Source organism: Polyodon spathula, chromosome 8 (genome assembly GCF_017654505.1).
Source record: "Polyodon spathula isolate WHYD16114869_AA chromosome 8, ASM1765450v1, whole genome shotgun sequence".
Classification (NCBI taxonomy): Eukaryota; Metazoa; Chordata; class Actinopteri; order Acipenseriformes; family Polyodontidae; genus Polyodon; species Polyodon spathula.
In genome coordinates this window covers 38,975,029-38,995,060 of record NC_054541.1, presented here as the reverse complement: position 1 = coordinate 38,995,060, position 20,032 = coordinate 38,975,029, and the positions used below count along the sequence as shown (strand labels likewise).

At 37.4% G+C, this 20,032-nt stretch overlaps 1 pseudogene; it reads left to right on the top strand.

Annotated features, from left to right (window-relative positions):
- The first annotated feature begins 15,115 nt into the window (after positions 1–15,115).
- Positions 15,116–17,824, top strand: LOC121319132 (annotated as a pseudogene).
- Positions 17,825–20,032: the final 2,208 nt, after the last annotated feature.

The window sequence follows — 20,032 nt, the reverse complement described above, 5'->3', positions numbered from 1 at the left end:
CTGTGTCTAGGGGAGGGGTAAGTACTGTAGATACCTCATCGTCCAAAGGATTCTGTGTGAGGTAATCAAGACCTAAAGTTTTGCTGTCTTGAGTCAAGATTCATTTGAGTTTTGTCTCACCATTAAATTAGTCACTGATCAATTGGATCTTTTAAAAGAACAGAACATGGTCACTTTATTAGTTTTTATGGGAGATCAACTATATTTAGACTTCATATAGACAATATCTATGCAAAAGCATAAAAAAACCAAACAAACAAAAAAATTAAATGGAATTTAATGGAAATGCATTTATTAGTATTAGTTGTGGTAACCTTTATAAAATGTAAAGTAAAAACAGGTTAATGTTGGGATAAGTGAGCTGCTGGAAATAAAGCCACTTTTATATTACAAACTATTGTAACAGCTATTGAAATAAAGAACAGAAACCAATTCTCAGAGCTATATGGCAGAGAGACCTCACAAAAATACATGTAGACATTGTGTCCTTGAAGATAGATAGGCTTTGGCTTTGCATTTTTGAGAACATGTTTTCCTTGGAAACGAATATATACATGGATAAAGAGCTGTTGCAATACTTTGCCTTGTAATAAATTGCCTTCTGCTCTACATAACCTTGGAATGGTTGATTTGTTGAAAGCAATTATTTAGCTCATAGACATGATCCAGGGTGATCCCTGACAGCTGCAAATATTTATTTCTGCCAATAAAGGTGGCATTTGGTCAAGCAAAAAAGCAGCAAAAAAAATATTGTGAGCAAAATCACCACAATGCTTTCTTTTTACCACCGCATTTTAATTGGGTGACCACATTGCAGCGATAATCATCAGCTATCATTAGTTTTTATTACACAATTAAAAGTGAGCAGCCTGTAAGTTATGTGCTATGGCAGTTATTCCTTAATGAAAAAGTTCAATTGCACAGACCTGAACAGAACTCAACATGGTCATCTGACCAAAAACATTTCACACGTTTAAAGAAATGATGTACAAAAAAACAAAAAACAGCACGTAATTTCCACAAGTTGTTCAGTATAATTTTCTGATACTAATGCACCCATATTATTCAAAGGTTTGCTTTGCTGCATGAATTTCCAGGTGGATTTCTTTGTCACGGCTTTGGAGTCATTTCAATGATTCTTCAGGATTCATGCTACAGATTGGTCACTTGGGATGAGCGAACACCACTTATTTTGATATCTGTCACATGGTTGTCAATGGTGATGATATCAAAACAATTTGATGTGATTGCTAAATCTATGATGACCCGGAGTTCTGACATTACTGTTCCTTGACCTTGCCTTAGTTAGGTGTTGAAATATATGGAAACAAACAGTTCAGTTTGATTTGTAGCTTATACTGATACAAAATGAATGTCATTGTTTTAATAAGAACTAAGTGTAGTTTGAATCTTAGCACAAGATGGGGACTCTAAATTTTGGCTTAATTATATCACAAAATAAGAGAGATGAGGTGGAAAATAAATTGGTTGAAGTGAAGTGGTTGGCAGGAGGCTGTGTGGATCAGTGGTAAAAAGAAAGCAGAAGGTCCCTGGTTAAAATCCCAGCTCTCACTGGCTCATTGCATGACCCTGAGCATGTCGCTTAACCTCCTTGTGCTCCATCTTTCAGGTGAGACATTGTTGTAAGCGACTCTGTAGCTGATGCATAGGTGTCTGCTAAATAAAAAAATTAAAAAATGAGCTACTCAATGATTAAACTAGTAATATTTCTTCAAAATACAAGGCATGCTGGTAACTGTAGCTTAAGGTTAGAATATAAGATTCTGACCTCTGGATTGAATGAATATTTACCCACAATGGACTTGACTTAATGAAGGATTATTTTCTTTTTGGTTCTCATTGAAACACACAAAAAAAAAGAAAAATAAATAAAGGAATATGTTATGTAAATATTGACCAGCAGTTAATAAAATAATCATTTGGTCACATATTTGGGCACTTGTTCTGTGATTGGATTGTGCAGAGATACCAGTCTGCTGGAGGTGAAAGTTGGTATTTTTAAAATGGGATGGGCCCTTGCTAAAGCACGACTGTAGAGTTTGCTGCACCATGTGATCAGTAGTGTAGTGCAGGGAATTAGGCCTCTCACTCCAGGCTCTGTTGATGCGTTTTATGGCTTACTATAATACGTTTATGATTAATTGCATAATTTGAGATGCCCTTGACTAGACTGTGATATATGTCTGTGTACTGTATTTATGTCATACTTTACAGTTTTCCTATATATCTATGGAACTGCTTATCCAATTGTATGGATAGAGTTGGCAGGCTACCTCTGATTCACCATTTCATTTCTCCTGTGCTTAGGTCAGAAAATGGTTGGTATAAGGTAACTTCAACAAAGAATGCTGAATTAAAAAAAAAAAATTCCCATAGGGGGTGCTGTTGCATCTCACAGGTGCATGTCATATGTTTAATTAAGTAAGAGAAGTTACAAATCTGTGTAGCTAGACCTGCGTGGAAGGCATGTGCTTTACCCTACCTATAGAGTAGATCTCTCAGAGTAGCCCGGTACACCAATATTAATCAAACAGTTAATTCAGAAGCACCACTTTAAATACAGGGACACAGTAGCATTTGATTTTGTTATTCTCAGAGATCACTGTTGTAATGAAAAATTTAAGTGCTAAAAAAAAAAACGTGTTTTTCTAAAGGCAAAATAGTTTGTAAAACCAATGGCCTATTAAAAAAAACTATAGGGTAGAAAAACTGACAAAATTAATTGGGAGTCATACACAAAGAAACAATGCTGTTCAATACTCTCAGAAATGGCACATGTCTGCTCAAGAAAGGGTATCAAAATGTCAACCTACTGTACTAATGAGAAAATGTTCTGTTACCCATTAAAAAAAAAAATTCAGCTATAAATAACACCTTTTATAAATAATAATGTCCAATATTTTTTATGGCACCTACATAGTTTAATGTAATGTTCAAAACAGACCTTCTCTGGCTTTTAGTTTCTAAGAAAATGTAATGTTCAAAACAGACCTTCCCTGACTTTTAATTTCTAAGAATTTGTGCCCATAACACAAGGGAAAGTAATAAAGACATTGCTCATAAATATAGGTACAAGTACCCTGCAAAAATATGTTTGTTATGATCCATGCAGGAATATGCTTAGGATGGTACATTACCAAAGTCATTTCCCAAAACCTCAAAGACATGTACAAATTGTTAACAGATGCTGAGCATTATTTGAGAGAAGCAGCTGGCACCTCCGCAGATCTATTCAAACCACTGGGGGGCCATTGAAATCCAGAAATAAAGGTATTGAAATGTGAAAAGACTTCCTTCATCTCTCATAAAATATAAAATGAGAGCTTTCCTTCAGTCCTTATGAAGAATAAAGTGTAAAATATCTTACAGAAGATGCACAGGTTACACTTCAATAAACTATCCAATACAATACTTCTCATATAGACTACAATTCTAGAATATGTCTACTGCACTATTCACAGTACATAAACATAAATATTATTTATTTTTTGTTGGTGCAGAAAAAAAAATCAATCTTTGTAAAGGCAATAAAAGCCAAAACAACAGATTGTTTTAGTAACAATAAAAAGCATTTGAGACTTACATAGATGAAAATATATAGATTCCAAAGCTGAACCACAGGACTGTATATATATATATATATATATATATATATATATATATATATATATATATATATATATTTTTTTTTTTTTAATTCAGAGCAAGCCAGTGACATTTCCACAAATGTAATGCCTTCTCAAAATTGTGCTTAGCAAGATCAACTTTCCCCCATCTGATTAATAAATAAAAATAAAAAACATGTAATTTATTGAAATCAATAGTCTCATGCTATGGTAAATTGCATCAGTGGAGAAAAATAGTCATCTTTGATTTGAAATCAGCAATGTGGTCATTTATTTTTTTGGAGGCTGAACTCCAGTCCTTTGCTTTAGATTTTATAGCAGTTCCACAGCAAAACTGGCATGTGTATTTTCTTACAATGCTGGAGGCAGAGTAATCAGAGTGTACCTGCAGATGCTTCTGAAGGCAATAACTCAGTTGAATACCTAAATCCACAGCTTGCTGACCCTAGACAAAGGGATGATCATCATGCATGTGTCATTCACAGAGCAGTCATACAGGGACAGACTGAAAACTGTCAGGACTCAGACACAATGCAACAGCAAGCCTAGCTGTAGTAAAGATTAAAATCATAACCACATACTGTCATGTATTTCAATACCTTCTCTAAGACCAGCTTATTAAAGTACTAAATCAACTAATTTGTAGAAAAAAAAAAAAAACTGTATTCATTTTTCTTCGTTTGAACATGAATGATCAGACAATCTTTTTTTTCTTAGTCCCTTCTTAGCATAGTGGAATAACCCTTCCCCATTATTCCTGGAGCAATAATACAGAGAGTACAGTTATCTACAGAAGCAAAGCAGCAGAAATGGTAGTTGAAACAGCCCTTCTGAGTTGCTTTGTTGAGCCACCAAGAGTCCCAACTACAGGTTCTCTGGAAATAGTCATTATATTGCACAATCAGCACAAGAATCCCTTATTGGCCAGAGGAGACTTACTTGAACGGGTGAGATAATTGAATACTAATTAAAAAGCCATCAAAGCTAAGCAGAGTAATGAAACAATTACAAATGTTTTATCTACAAGAAACAAAGTTTTTTTTTTTTTTTTTTTTTTTTTTTTTTAGTAGTTGCTAATTATTTGCTCTTATTAGGACTGAAGTCACTGTATTTTGTATCTTGTGCTGTAATTCTTGATATGTATTTTTTGTACACAACTGTAAAGCGTCCTGGGTAAGGGTGACTGCTAATAAATAAATAAAAACAATTTAAAGTATCCAATTATTTTTTTAAGCTTGGCTCACTGTTACCACCCCTGTGCTGACAGGGGTGAGCAGATAAGATGAACACACACTGTCCTCTGAAGCATGTTCTGTCAGCTGACTGCCTCTTTTCACACTACAGATAGCCACTTTGGAACTATAGTGTCAGAGGACAACTCAGCTCCAGGCAGCTTATAGGCAAGCCTGCAGGTGCCTGGCCAGACTACAGGGGTCACTGGTGTGCAGTGAGCTGAAGACACCCTGGCTGACCTAAATTGTCCACCCCCTGGGAACTCCTGTACATGGTTGGCAATGGAATAGCCTGGACTTGAGCTGGTGACGTCCAGGCTATAGGGTGCACTGCATGTGGACTGCCTTTACCGGATACGCCACTTGGGAGCCCCCTAAAAGTAACAAAGTCTGAGGTGTCAGGATGCAGGCCTGCTGTATAGTGCCTAGATTCAGACAGTAAGTACAACATAAAACTCAAAAGAGCTTTTATTATTAACACTGTAGTGGACATTTGGCTATATTGTAATGAATATGTGAAGTCAGCTGAAAGTAGGAGAGGGCATAATGAATAATACCTACATAATGAATAATACCACAAACATTCTAGTTTTTATTGAAATATTTTAATCCAAAAAATGCCTGTCAACTACATTTAATTTCTATTTCCTAATCACATTAGATGTATTCATCAGTAAATTACACTTTAATTATATGGTAATTGCTGTTACCGTGTACTTTATTTTAGTTATAAATACAAAGTATTTGTCTTATTATTTGCCAAATTATTTAAACAATGGAACTTGAAGTAGTGTTGTCCACACCTCCTGGTTACAAGTCATTTTCTTAACCATCAGACCACACAGCCTCCAACAAGTCCACTGCTGTCATATTATATTAAGCTGCTAATATAAATGATATGCATTATATATTTAACGGGTAGATGTACTAAGATGGGCCAATCGCAGCGCAAACACACCGCAATTTGCAACAATTAGGAAAGTATACATTTTGTCATATGTCAGGGGTAGCCAAACTTCTTGACCCTATGAGCCACAAACCAAAATTTCCATATGGCCAAGAGCCGCAAGACACTTACTGTAAAATTAAATGTTTGTGAGAGCAAGACATTTTAAATACTAGCATTGTTGTGCAGTGCAGTAGTGGTTAGGCTATCTCTTGGTGGTTGCAACACAAACAATAACAAGGGATAGGCATTGCCTACTTACACAGTTTCTGTGCAATTGTATTGTACTGTAGATCTCAGAGTATTAAAGTTTAAATGCAACACCGTGGTGTTTTTCCATTATTTCTGTTTATACTGTATGTATTATGCACTTTAAATAAAATATATTGAGCTATTATGAAGCAAAATAGAATAAAAATGACCTGAATTCACCAAAAACACCACATAAAGACACACATTTTTGAAAAGATTCTTTTTGACAAGGTCTTCCCTTGAAGATTTGAACTGCTGCGTGTATTAAATACTGTTGAGCTTGTTGAGTGGATGACAAATGCACTGTATTTATTTTGAAAGGGTACCTGCTCATGACGAGATGTAAGATATGCAAGTATAATATTCATTTTAAACCTGCAATATAAGATGTAAACACACGCTTTCAAAACTTCTTAACAAATTGATGCAATTGTAGTGTTGCAATTGCCAACCGCTTTACATCTCATTATAATATCTGAGAACCCTGATTTGCACCCCATTTCTCCACCCCATTTTTGTGAATTTATACAGGAGTTGGCCGATTGCGGACGGTGTACGTTGTACATGGGGGGAGGTGTGTGGCAGAGCAAAGCTCTGCCCTTTTTAAATTGGCAGGGATGGGGTTAATTTCCCCTATCTGCCTGGGTTTAAAATGTTCAGGTGGCTGGGGTTGATTAGATGATTAGTTTAACGATCAATCAGCGCCCAGCCACCTGACATAAAAGGAGGCCTCTGCTTCTCATTTAGGAGGAGGGAGCTGAGGAAGCAGGTTGTTTTTTTTTGTATTTTTGAAAGTTTGAATCCAATGAAGGCATTGCCCAGCCTGGAAACCTTACTTTTGCAAGTTTTGTTTTTTGTATTGCTTTATTTGTGTTTAAATCCCTTTATTTTGCCCTTGTGCACATTTATTTTGTGTTAGTTATAATAAAATTAGTATTTTTGAACTGCAGACTGTCTCTGGGCCTGTATCTACTCGCCAGCCTGCCACAGTGTCTGTTAGGTCTAGTTAGATAACCAGATAGCTCAGTACAACCCCTTCAATCTCCGTAATCTCTGATATTTCCCTCTGTGCTGGGTATTATTTCTTAAATGTGTGCTTGGGCTGGTGGTCTTCAGAAGTGACCGATCAAGCGCATTTAACATAAAGGACGTTATGCAGCATATGCAGGAATGAAATCTGTAGTGTCGGCACCCTGTTAGTTCACAGCAATTGCATTACTCTACTTACCAGGTCAGTAATACTTGATTGCTGTGAATGCATAGCCTGGATTTCAATAACTGTATGAAAGGGGTTATTTATGAAATAATGCTAAAAGACCATGCTTGCATCAAAACGAAAGAGAATAGGTAGGCCAAATGACCTTTTCTCAATCTAAAATTTGTTATGGTCTTATGTTACATGACGTTTAGTCTCTCTGGTTTCAGTACTGTGTCTTGGCATATTTTTTTATGGTGTCAGCAGTTTTCTCCTGCTGTGTGTGATGTCAGTGCACTGCCTGAAAATGTCTATATGTGTGTTTTTCTATTAGTGTTTAAGTGCATACAGCTGTGGAATGTAATTCAGTGTAACCAAATACAAATTTGGTTATGCTTGATTATTTTCACTTATTTTTTATTTAAACCCTAAATAAATGTAAATGTATTTTTTTTAATTTAAATTATGCAGATATCAGTAGTCAAACTCTGTATGTTTAATATGAGAGTCTTTACAGCAGCAAAGGTAAAATGTACAGTTTCTATGGAGACATTTGCAAGTGTACAAGTGCATGTAACTTACTTGAAATTGCAAAATATTCAGCATGCTGGGTTTAAAACCCTATAATGATATGCATCAGGCACTGCTGTTCCTTACATGACAGCAATCAGTTTTTCTAGAGCTATTACTTTTATAAAACACATAGATGTTTGTCGCACCTAACCTCTTGAGCCTTGTAATGAATGCAGTTTCTGTTTTTGTGCTTTGTGTTCATTACTAGCCTGAAGCAAGTTTTAAAACACCACCATCATGCTATTGATGCTGAACTGCAGGAATGTAATGGACTAATAGCACAGTGCATTAAACCCTAACAGCGTAAGGCCGCTCACTGACATGGCCACTCAATGTTTTCAATTAAAGCCCATGTACACATGAAAGAGTTTTACTATTTTTACTGACCGCTGGCAAAAACAGCTACAGTAATGCACAACAGGGAGTAATGCACAATATTGAATGGAAGCTCAACATGACAACACATGAGTGGTCTATAAATAATAGAAAAGGTTAAAGAAAAGGCCACGATGGCATCATTGGATTAGCAATCAGATTATAATGATTTCACGCACTGGTGTTCAAACTTTGTGCACAGACGCACCCCATTTTTCTTCCATTTAGTGCTTATTGAAGCTTCAATATCAGGGCCTGGCTGGAAAATATGAAATCGATTTTCCGTTCGCGCATTTTTTTAAATTGAAGTTTTTGTTGTTGTTTTTCTTGTTTAATGTTACAAGAATTGTGACACAAACTGTTTTCAAGTGAGGGTTAGCTGTCTTGCTTTAATGGTTAGGTGACATTAGATATATAATGTACAACACATGTATATTCAGTACAGCTATTAAGACATCTGGCCAATTGTGACTATCCACCATGGTTCCTAGAGGGTAGTCAGCATCTACATGGTACTGAGCAGGGCTCCAATCCTAAAATTGCAAAGATGTTTCATCCAGCATTGAGTTGGGTTTTTACTTACTGTTTGAATCCAGATACACACGTACAAGCTCTATACACATACAATGTTTGATTAGATCAAATGTTCTGCACACCCTGTCATAATGGCCTTTGGAAGTCTTCCAGTCTTAATGACATGTGGCCTTTTGCATGCTCAGACATAGATGTTTGAGACAAGGACAGGTGGTGGCTAATGTGAACATATGGCCTTTAATAATTATTCTTATAAGGTTTCACTGTATTTAGAAACAAATTTTCAGATATGTACTCCACATACTTTATAGGCAAAAACAACAACTGTTATTCCAGGATTGTAAAGGTTACTTGCATGAGGTATACTACTTTACAAATTACTTTAACAGACACATGATCCCATGGTCATGGTAGTTGTTTCAGATAATTATGATTTAGTTTAACAGCCCCCAATGGATAAGTAAAAGGTCCATTGCCTACCTCCATCTGCTAACCTGCAGTTCATGAATAAAACAATATTCTACTCTCAAAAATATGTAGGACTGAAACTCAAAACTCTTAAAAGCAGCCCCTGACCAAAGCAGCAAGGTTGTTTCATCTTCCATTGTAAGCACAATGATTATATTCTTCATAATTACTCTTTAGCTGTAATGCTGTAATGGTAAACTGTTTTTTACACTAATTGGTATGATTCAATATGTTGACTAATCCACTTTAGCAGCACCATGAAAATGATGTAGAACATTCTGGGATAGACATCCAAGGGATAAAAAATGAGATTGAGCACAATTTGAATTTAAGTGGGTGCGAGCTTAGATAAGAGTGTGAGGGTACTCTTTTTGTCATGCCAGAATTTCACATTTCAATGATAAATGCCTCTAGAGAAAGAATGTACAGTAAACTATCTTGCCAGTCACTTGAAATTCATGTAGTTTCGAAACTTGGTTTGGGAGGGGAGGACAACATATACTTGATGTTAAAGTAAATCATAATTGATGCTCATTCGCTATACACCAGCGTAAACATCTCTGTCTTTGCAGCAGCTCCTTGGCATACTTTCCAGAACAAAAGCAGGGGTCTCAAAAGCCCCTGTGCCTAACACAACAGAAGATGCTCTTGTGTGAAAAAAACATTACAACATTGTATTTTAAAGTGTTAAATGATCACTAAAGCAGATCTTATACCCAGAACTACATTACTATATTAAACTTAATTTTTAAAAAAAAATTATTTAACTTTAAAATTGCGCTGTATTTTCTATCGTAATTACTTAAACATAACATAAGCAAAACAATGACATTTTAGAAATGAACTTTTTACTTTGCAACTTTTTATAAGTATATTTTTACTGAAAGCATACGATCCAGGTAGCAAGTGTTCACAGATAAGCAAATCCTGGTGTTGCACTAGTAATACAGAAGATCTGTACATTCTATTAACATGCACCACGTGGAAGTAAGAAGGTCAAAGTTTGATATTTCAAATGTAAGTACTGTACAAACAAACCCATGCTGTTAGGTCAGTGCAGACAGCAAGTGACAAAGCAACGGCTATCATTCTATACATCTGCCACTTCTCAGAGGCAGATGGCACTTACGCAAAATTAACAGTTGTCTTTCCCTACCAAATGGACAACAATAATAATAATAATAATAATTATAATAATTTGGCTGTTCCAAATTGAGGGATCCCAGAAGGAGTGTCTCATCAGCCCTGGCTGATTATCCTCCAGGAGTTGGTGTTGAACTACATGTATTTAATCAGGGTAGACACACTGATTTGGTTACAGTGGTGACCTGAATACAAGGGAGGGGAATGTGTGGACTGATCCTTTTCAGAGTTTTATAGAACCAACACCACTCCCATATTATCCTTGTTGTCGGCAGGACCTTGGTTTAACACTCATTGAAACGATGGCACATTGTACAGCACAATTCCCCAAACACCATGCTGGAGCACTTGAAGGTGGTTTCCAGATAAATATATTGAATAAGCGGTCATAAGAAGTCAAGGTCGCTCAGGAAATCCAACATTGGTGGTTATTAAACAACCAATTAATACAATAGTGCTAGTTACAGTGACAACAAATTCTACCACAAATACTTGACATGCACTACCAGTGGGACTTACAGGAGGCAGCATTGACCAGGATGGGTTTTATCAGGCAGGTTGTCACAGAAGCAGGTTGACTGGCACAAACTCAGCTGGGTAGACATACCCAACTGTTAGGCTGAAGGCAGCGTGTAGACACCTCGCATCCTGATAATTGACTCACTCAGAACTGTAAGGTAAAAACCAGCATGCACCTGCTTGCCAGTCAGGATTGATTTACCACATTAATATCTTGAAATAAAAAAAAAGTATTGCAAATAATGGTTATTTATCAAATTAGCTTACATACTATTCATTGTTTATGCTTGTAGTTCAACTCAAAATTATCCCTTTAAAAGGCATTTGGCACAACACCCTAGAGCTGATGAGCTGTTCCAACACCTGACATTTGTCTAACTCAACTCTTCTTTCGATTCAATCTTAGCTCACCCCTCTCAGTTCATTAGTTAACTCCAGTCTATAACCCAATCAACTTCTTAATTCACCAGTCTTTGTTTTGGAGGCTCCCTCACATGAATTAAAAGGCAGAATAATGTTATCCCCTTAGGCCCAATCAAGCCTTGTCAAATTCAGCTTTTTGTAGTCTCTTCACAAAAACACCAACGCTGATAACAGAGTAAGCTCAGGAATGGGTTAGTTAATCTTGTGTGAGTGTTGAGTGAGAGTGAATGTCACGCAACTTTGTGTGAGAAATAGAGAAGATAAAGAGATTAAGCAGACTGCCATTACCGTGTTCCCCTAAATGTGCCCTGTTGCTGTATGTAATTCTTCGGATTTGTTAATGAATTGATTCAGCTTGGTATCTACAGTCTTCGTCTCTCATTTCTTAATAGCGATTAGAATAAATACTAACTCTATGTTAGCAGTCAAACCCAGTGTGCTGATACAATATGTCAACCTATGAATACAGCAAACAAAATAACTTACAGGTACAAGGCTTTTGTACACTATGAGGTAATATGAGAAAGCAAATATGGCGTTGTCACACAACAATTTTATTACTTTTCACAAGTTTTTACAAAGGAAGATACTGACAACATGCCCCACATGTCATCCAGTTCCTATCCAGTTTTAAATAACTTTAGCATAACTGAGGCAGAAGTGTTAAAGGGACTAGGAGCTCTTAAAATAAACAAATCCCCTGGGCCGGATGAGATCCTCCCAGTAGTACTCAAAGAAATGAAAGAAGTAATTTACAAACCGCTAACCAAGATCATGCAGCAGTCTCTTGACACAGGGGTGGTACCGACAGACTGGAAAATTGCAAACGTAATACCGATCCACAAAAAGGGAAACAAAACTGAACCAGGTAACTACAGACCAGTAAGCCTGACTTCTATTATATGCAAACTTATGGAAACTATAATAAGATCCAAAATGGAAAATTACCTATATGGTAACAGAGTACTGGGAGACAGTCAACATGGTTTTAGGAAAGGGAGATCGTGTCTAACTAACTTGCTTGATTTTTTTGAGGATGCAACATCGATAATGGATAATTGCAAAGCATATGATATGGTTTATTTAGATTTCCAGAAAGCTTTTGACAAAGTCCCGCACAAAAGATTAATTCTCAAACTGAACGCAGTTGGGATTCAAGGAAACACATGTACATGGATTAGGGAGTGGTTAACATGTAGAAAACAGAAAGTACTGATTAGAGGAAAAACCTCAGAATGGAGTGTGGTAACCAGCGGTGTACCACAGGGATCAGTATTAGGTCCTCTGCTATTCCTAATCTACATTAATGATTTAGATTCTGGTATAGTAAGCAAACTTGTTAAATTTGCAGACGACACAAAAGTAGGAGGAGTGGCAAACACTGTTGCAGCAGCAAAGGTCATTCAAAATGATCTAGACAAGATTCAGAACTGGGCAGACACATGGCAAATGACATTTAATAGAGAAAAGTGTAAGGTACTGCACGCAGGAAATAAAAATGTACATTATAAATATCATATGGGAGATATTGAAATTGGAGAAGGAATCTATGAAAAAGACCTAGGAGTTTTTGTTGACTCAGAAATGTCTTCATCTAGACAATGTGGGGAAGCTATAAAAAAGGCTAACAAGATACTCGGATACATTGTGAAAAGTGTTGAATTTAAATCAAGGGAAGTAATGTTAAAACTGTACAATGCACTAGTAAGACCTCATCTTGAATATTGTGTTCAGTTCTGGTCACCTCGCTATAAAAAAGATATTGCTGCTCTAGAAAGAGTGCAAAGAAGAGCGACCAGAATTATTCCGGGCTTAAAAGGCATGTCATATGCAGACAGGCTAAAAGAATTGAATCTGTTCAGTCTTGAACAAAGAAGACTACGTGGCGACCTAATTCAAGCATTCAAAATTCTAAAAGGTATTGACAGTGTGGACCGCAAGGGACTTTTTCAGCCTGAAAAAAGAAACAAGGACCAGGGGTCACAAATGGAGTTTAGAAAAAGGGGCATTCAGAACAGAAAATAGGAGGCACTTTTTTACACAGAGAATTGTGAGGGTCTGGAATCAACTCCCCAGTAATGTTGTTGAAGCTGACACCCTGGGATCCTTCAAGAAGCTGCTTGATGAGATTTTGGGATCAATAAGCTACTAACAACCAAACGAGCAAGATGGGCCGAATGGCCTCCTCTCGTTTGTAAACTTTCTTATGTTCTTATGTTTCTAATTGTAACCATTTTTCAAAATTTAAAAGAAAAAAGAATGCTTGTATACATGTTTTATAAAGGACGCTATAATCAATATTATACATTTTATTAATTATAAAAACTGATAATAACAATACAGTGTTATAACATGCACAAATCAATTTAAAATACAGATAGGAAATGTCAGTACTGCCATGATCAGTAACATCGCGGTGGCATGCACATTTCCCTGACATATTGCAACAGTATCTACTGAATAGTACAGCATAAGAATGGCAATGGAATGTTTAATCACTACTTGATTTTTTTTCCAGATATAGTATTCTAAAAGTGTGAGATACAGTGTAGGTTTGTTATTCTCAATAAATGCTTCTATTTAGTTAATGCTTCCTATTTAAAATAATGTATAATTTTTAAAAATAAAAATATTTGTATACCTGTACATGTACATGCACAGGTAACTAAGGCATATATATATATATATATATATATATATATATATATATATATATATATATATATAACACCTTAGATACTAATAATGCATCATTAAAATGATATAGTACTAAATAAATACTTTAAAAACACATTTATAGATGCTTTGAAAATGGATCCTTAAACTAACTTGTAAACAAATACCTGACACATGTAATTATGATGACCTGTTTGTCCAATAATCACTTTGGAGACTTATTTTAACAAATACTGTCTCAAAACCTTAATGGGGATAAGAAGCCATCCAAATACTTAGTTTAGTCAGACTGTACATATACATGCTTTGCAGGTATGCTAAGGGTGAAAGAGCAAGATTTCCCTACTTATGCTATGGTATTTGTTATTTCCAGATGCCTTTGTAGATAACTAAACCGTGGTTATGTGGGAAACACTGGCTCAGAAAAATGAAGTACTGACAAGAAACTTTAAAAAACAAACCAAAATATATATATTAGTGGAGTTCTTAGAGGAGCATCAAAACTAAGCTATGTGTTAAAGCTGCCTACATTTCTAAGCCAACATCATATGTTTCTTCAGCTTTGTTTTTAAAACTGCAGGGGTTGAGTTAAGCAGCTTAGCAATGAACGTGTTCTGCTCTTCACAACAGATCTTCCATCGACCCCTTTCCTGGCATCTAAACTATTTTTAAAAATGTTGAAGCTCATAAACACCATGTTATAATTTTCTTTTACATTATCTTTTGATAATTCTGTAAATCTGTTTCTGTGAACTCCTACTCTGCTTCGTGTTTGTTCTTGCTGCATTTTCCTTAAATGGAATATATATGAGTCTGATGGTTGAACAAAAAAAAAAAGTTTACCATTATTGCCTGCTTGTTGGATGCAGTTTGAACATTAAATCGATAATGCATCACCCTGCTCTTGTAAAGTAACGACATTTTCAGCTTTACAACCTTGAAGGGCTAGGCGGTCCTAACACAAATGACCTCTGACCCCCATCATAGAGCTCTTTCAGATTCATGGTCCTAGGAAAAAGTATAAAGAAAATAAAAACATTTTACTATTGTACCTATGCTTCTGCAGTAAGCTGAATTGTTTGCTATTTTCCCGGAGCAGAAACCCCTTCCTTCGGTTCAACCTACTCCTCCCATGTCAAATGCAACTTTGATCTACAGTTTTTCCAACTCCAGCCTTTTCAGCCCAGATGTCCGCCTCTCCATCTCCTTCATTGGATCCTTCGCCTGCTCTCCGCCACAGCTGCAGATCAGCACAACATTCCAGTCACTCTCCTGTTCTCCTGTAGCTCCCGCCTGTCTACCAGATCGACTTCAGCTTCAGATAACAAAGACTGGACAATATCAGCAATTTCTCTATAATCAAAATATTCCATTCAAATCATCAGAGTGTAAGGAACAAATGTTCAACATGTATTTATCTAATCTTCAGGTTTCTCCTTGTCGCAGGCGTTATGGCGAAACCTCGGATCATCACTTTCTAGTCCCCTCCCCCCTTCTTGATCAGTCTCTCAAAGCTCTGCCTCACTTCCCAAAGACCCAGCGGGCAGAGCAATTGCAGCAGCCATCCATCAAAGGCTCACCCAGCAGCTGCTGGGCAAGTGAGTACTGAGACTTTTTTTACAGTCAGGAGAAGCTGCTCCCGTGATCCGTACCGGGTTTTCAGTGTCTGCCATGGGTATTCTACAGACCCCTGCCTTACCTTCAACTGTAACCTCCTAGGTTATTATCCCTGGCAGTCACATCTATGACCACTATAGGTGTCCAGCAGTCCCCCTCAGTTGTTCCTTTTTTGTCCATTTCAGGTGTTCAGCAAGCCCTTGCATTCTTTTCTTCTGCCTTTCCAACTTTGGGTGTCCAGCAGGCCCCCATAGCCCTTTCCTATTCTTTGCCTCTCAGTGGCGTCCAGCTGGCCCCCTCCTTTCTGTCCAATCTTTCCTCTATCCCAGCATGCCCATCACCGGCTTACGCAGGCATCCAGCCAGTACCAGGGTGGTTTAATGCGCCGATCTTTCAGTTACCCTCAAAACCTCTGACCCCCGCTTATACAAAACTCTCAGCCATGTTGGAGATATCATCTGCGAATTCTAGCCTGACTGGCCCTGTGAGCTGGATGATTACATGTTAATTATTCTAGACCTTTCTGTTAGATTCGGAGGATCACATTTCTCTGAATACTAAAGCCTTTTCTGCCAAAGGCGCTGCTCATCTCCAGCAAACCCAAACACTCAGCCCCTTCTATAAAAATCAAACTTTCCATTGCCAGTGTCTCAAAATGACTGCTAAAATTTATTTCTACACCTGTCAATACTCAAGCCCTGGCCACAGAGTTAATCAAGCACCCTAACCCCTACTTTGTTTCTTATCTTAATGGTCTCACTGAAGGATGTTTTACTGGTCTCTTTTCCTTTCCCACCTCCTCCATCTATTGCAATAATCTCAAATCTTCCATTTCCGACCCTGATGCTGTCGACATTTTGTTAATGAAAGAGTTAGAAAATCAATTCATTATAGGCCCCTTTGAATCACCTCCTTTTCCCATATTTCACATTAACCCATTGGCATTGCAATAAGAAAATACTCTGTCATAAAGAGACTGTAAATGACCTTTCTGCTCCCCATAACTCCACTACTCCCAGCATCAATAGTTTAATTTCCCATGAAGATTTTTCCCTCTAAAATGCAACAATTGCCCATACAATTTCATTAATCAAAGTCTCCGGGAGAAATGCGTGGTTGTCCAAGGCTGACATTTCAAATGCATTTAATGTCATGCTCATAGATATTGCTCTGTGGCATCTCTTTGGAGTATAGTGGCATTCCAAATTCTTTTTTTTTCTGGTCATCTGACTTTCGGCTGTAGGTGCAGCCCCAGGATTTTTAACACTCAGTCAGAAGCCCTGTGCTGGATTCTTTTAACAACTACCACATTCTCTTCCTGCTGCATCTCCTGGATGATTTTCTCCTCATTGATTTACCTCACGCTTCTCCTGCCCAGAACATCACCATTCTCAGATCTGTGTTTTAAAATTTAGGTGTCCCCCTAGCACCAGAGAAAACTTGGGTACACTCACTTCCATTAAGTTCCTAGGCATCACTCTGGACTGCCAATCTTTTTCAGCTTCAGTACCTCAGGAAAAAATAGATTGCATCCCATCTATCATTTCTACTTTCCGTGCAGGTCCTCCTCCTACCAAACGCAATCTCCTGTCTCTTCTAGGCCATCTGAATTATGCCATGAGGATAATTCCCCAAGGAAGAGCTTTCATAGCCTATCTTTTCCAATTGGTCCCATCTGTTGATTCTCTCAATGATGTTATATGTCTATATGCCATGAGGAATTCCGGAATCAAATTTTTCTACGATGACTGCCTCCTGCTCCCCAAAGACATTCAACTCTTTACAGAGGCAGCTCCTTCCTTCAGCTTCGGAGGATACTACAAGGAGAAATGTTTTTCAGCTACATGCCCCGAAGAATTCACCACCATTCCCTTGTCTGAACAGTCCTTGTCATTTTATGAGATGTATCCATTGGCCATAGCCGTATTTCTTTGGGTGTCCTCTTGGGCAAAAAAGGCGGTCCTTATACACTCAGATAATTTAGCTACAGTCCAAATCATAAACAAACGTTGCTTATCTTCTTCCTCTTTAATGAAAATATTTAGAAGAATTACCTGGTTATCTGTTTGCTGCTAATTTATTCTCAGAGCCCAACACATTGGCCGCCTAAAACTAATTGCCGATTCTCTTTCGTTTCCAATTTCAGAAATTCAGATCACTTTCTCCCGAAGCTGACCTGTTGCCATCTCGGGTTCCTCCCTATTCAGACCTGATATTCCCGTGAACCATCCTCTGCATCCTGTGGTTCTGGATACTCAAGAGACAGCTCTTCTCGGTATTGCTTCCTGCGCCCTGCAGATGTACTGGTCAGCTTGGAATTGTTTTAAAAATTTCCATTTGGTATTTAATATTGCTTTTCTTTCTTTTTCAATTCAGGTAGCAGGGATGGAAATAAGACTCCCATTGCATAGCAGTTTAAGCCATTCCTGGTTTTACTATAAGTTTAATAAAGACTCATCTGGGCTTGTTAGCTATGCCCTGGGGTTAAGCAAGCTTGTAATAAAACCTGGAATAGGTGAAACTGCTGTGCAATAGGAGTCTTATTTCCATCCCCGAGTAGTTTGGTTCTTCATTATTTCCCTTCAAAACAAAGCTATACGAATCTCTTCTATCAAAGTATCAATTGCTGGTATCCAGTTTTTCACAAACTCATATTAGTTTCCCATAGTTTGACACTTGGCACTCTCAGATTTCACTAATTCTGAAAGGACTTCAATGTCCAATAATCGCCTTCCCCCAAACCCGCCTATCTATCACTTTTGACATACTTTCCCAGTGCATCTCCTTCATTCTTTCCATTTACTCATCACAGTTTCTAGACAAAACTCTAGAAGTTCTATTCCTCCTAAACTTTTTGGGGGTTTCTGAGGTGCTCAGTTTACCTCTACACTCTTATAAATTTAATCCTCAGATCCACGCCTGCAATACCAACTTATCCATCCTTTCCTCTGATGCACTAACCTTCTTGCTCAAAAGAAGTAAAACTGACCAGGAAGGAAAGGGATCCCTAATCTATCTGTTGAAATTAAAATCCCATGTAAGCGCCTATGAATCCCTTTTATCTTTTCTTCAGCTCCACCTTTCTCAGGGTGCCTCAGTTACTGACCCTTTGTTCGTTAATGAAAACGGAGCTGTCGTTACCCGGTATTGGTTTATTTTCCACCTTCACCAGATCCTTTCCAGAGCCAGATTCTCAGCCAAGCAGTTCTCTGGTCATTCATTCAGGATCGGTGCAGCTTCTTCAGCTTTTCATCAGGAGTTCCAGACTGCATTTTTAAGTAGCTAGATTGTTGATCTTCTGGGGTTTATCAAGGCTACATCAGGTCAAACATCGTAGAGCTTAAAAATGTTTTTTTGCAGATATATTCTTAGTATCATTAACCCCCGTTAGGGCTAGTCACTTAGTGAGCTAATTACTCCTACTTGCGACATTGAGAACTGCTTGTTCTTTTGGGGTCTCTGCCTTGTCCTCACGCCAGGCGGGAGTCCTCAAACAAAGTTAGGTTTAATGCCAACTTAGTGTAGCTACGTAAGTCATGTATTACCCCGCATTTCTTCAATAGTTTAATCAGAAAAAAATTGTGATTGGTGTTTTGTTCCGAACTACTGAACCTTAATTTAGCCCTTGTACTGTATGTCAAATATAAATGTTGCTGGCTACCATCAAGACTAGGCAAACAATTTAGAAGGAAAGATCAATATTACAGAGGCACTGGCTTAATGAAACTTATTCCCTCTTGTATCTGTTATTTGATTAACCTTCTACCTAAAAATCTGCCCTGTAATCAAATAAGGTACTGCATGATGTCATGATGTATTATATTATAAGCCCATCCATAGAAAGAGAAAAATTAAAGCTAGTGTGTTATGATGGGGCTGGGTTAAAAAATGAAGGCAACTTCTTCATCCCCAACAGCAGTACTGGCTGTTAATTAGCAATAAGGTTTGAGCAGGGACCACTGTGGAGCAGAGCAACCATCTTAACGAGGTGGACCAGAGGAGAGAAATACTGTAGAATAGATCAATATGGTGTCCTTTGTTAGACATAATATCATGAACAAAAGCACATTTACTTCTCTTACTGCTTATGTACTATATTCTTTTAGAACCTAATTAATAAAAAAAGTATGTACTGTTTCTTATTATGTCTGGAGGCCAGCAGCAAGTTCATAGACAAACACAACACAGATAATACATTTTAAACAAAGGTACACAGAACAACAATTATTCACATGTGGTCAAGCTGTCTTGCCATAAATCAATGGAGGTAAGCTGCATTTGCATACAAACAAGTCAATGCTATTCACAGCTAGTGGCATTCATAATTGGGATGTGGAAGGCATTACAAACAAAATATACAGGCCAAAAAACACCTATTGTATATCAATCAATGGCACATTAAATTTGATAATTTGGGTAAACAAATGTACTG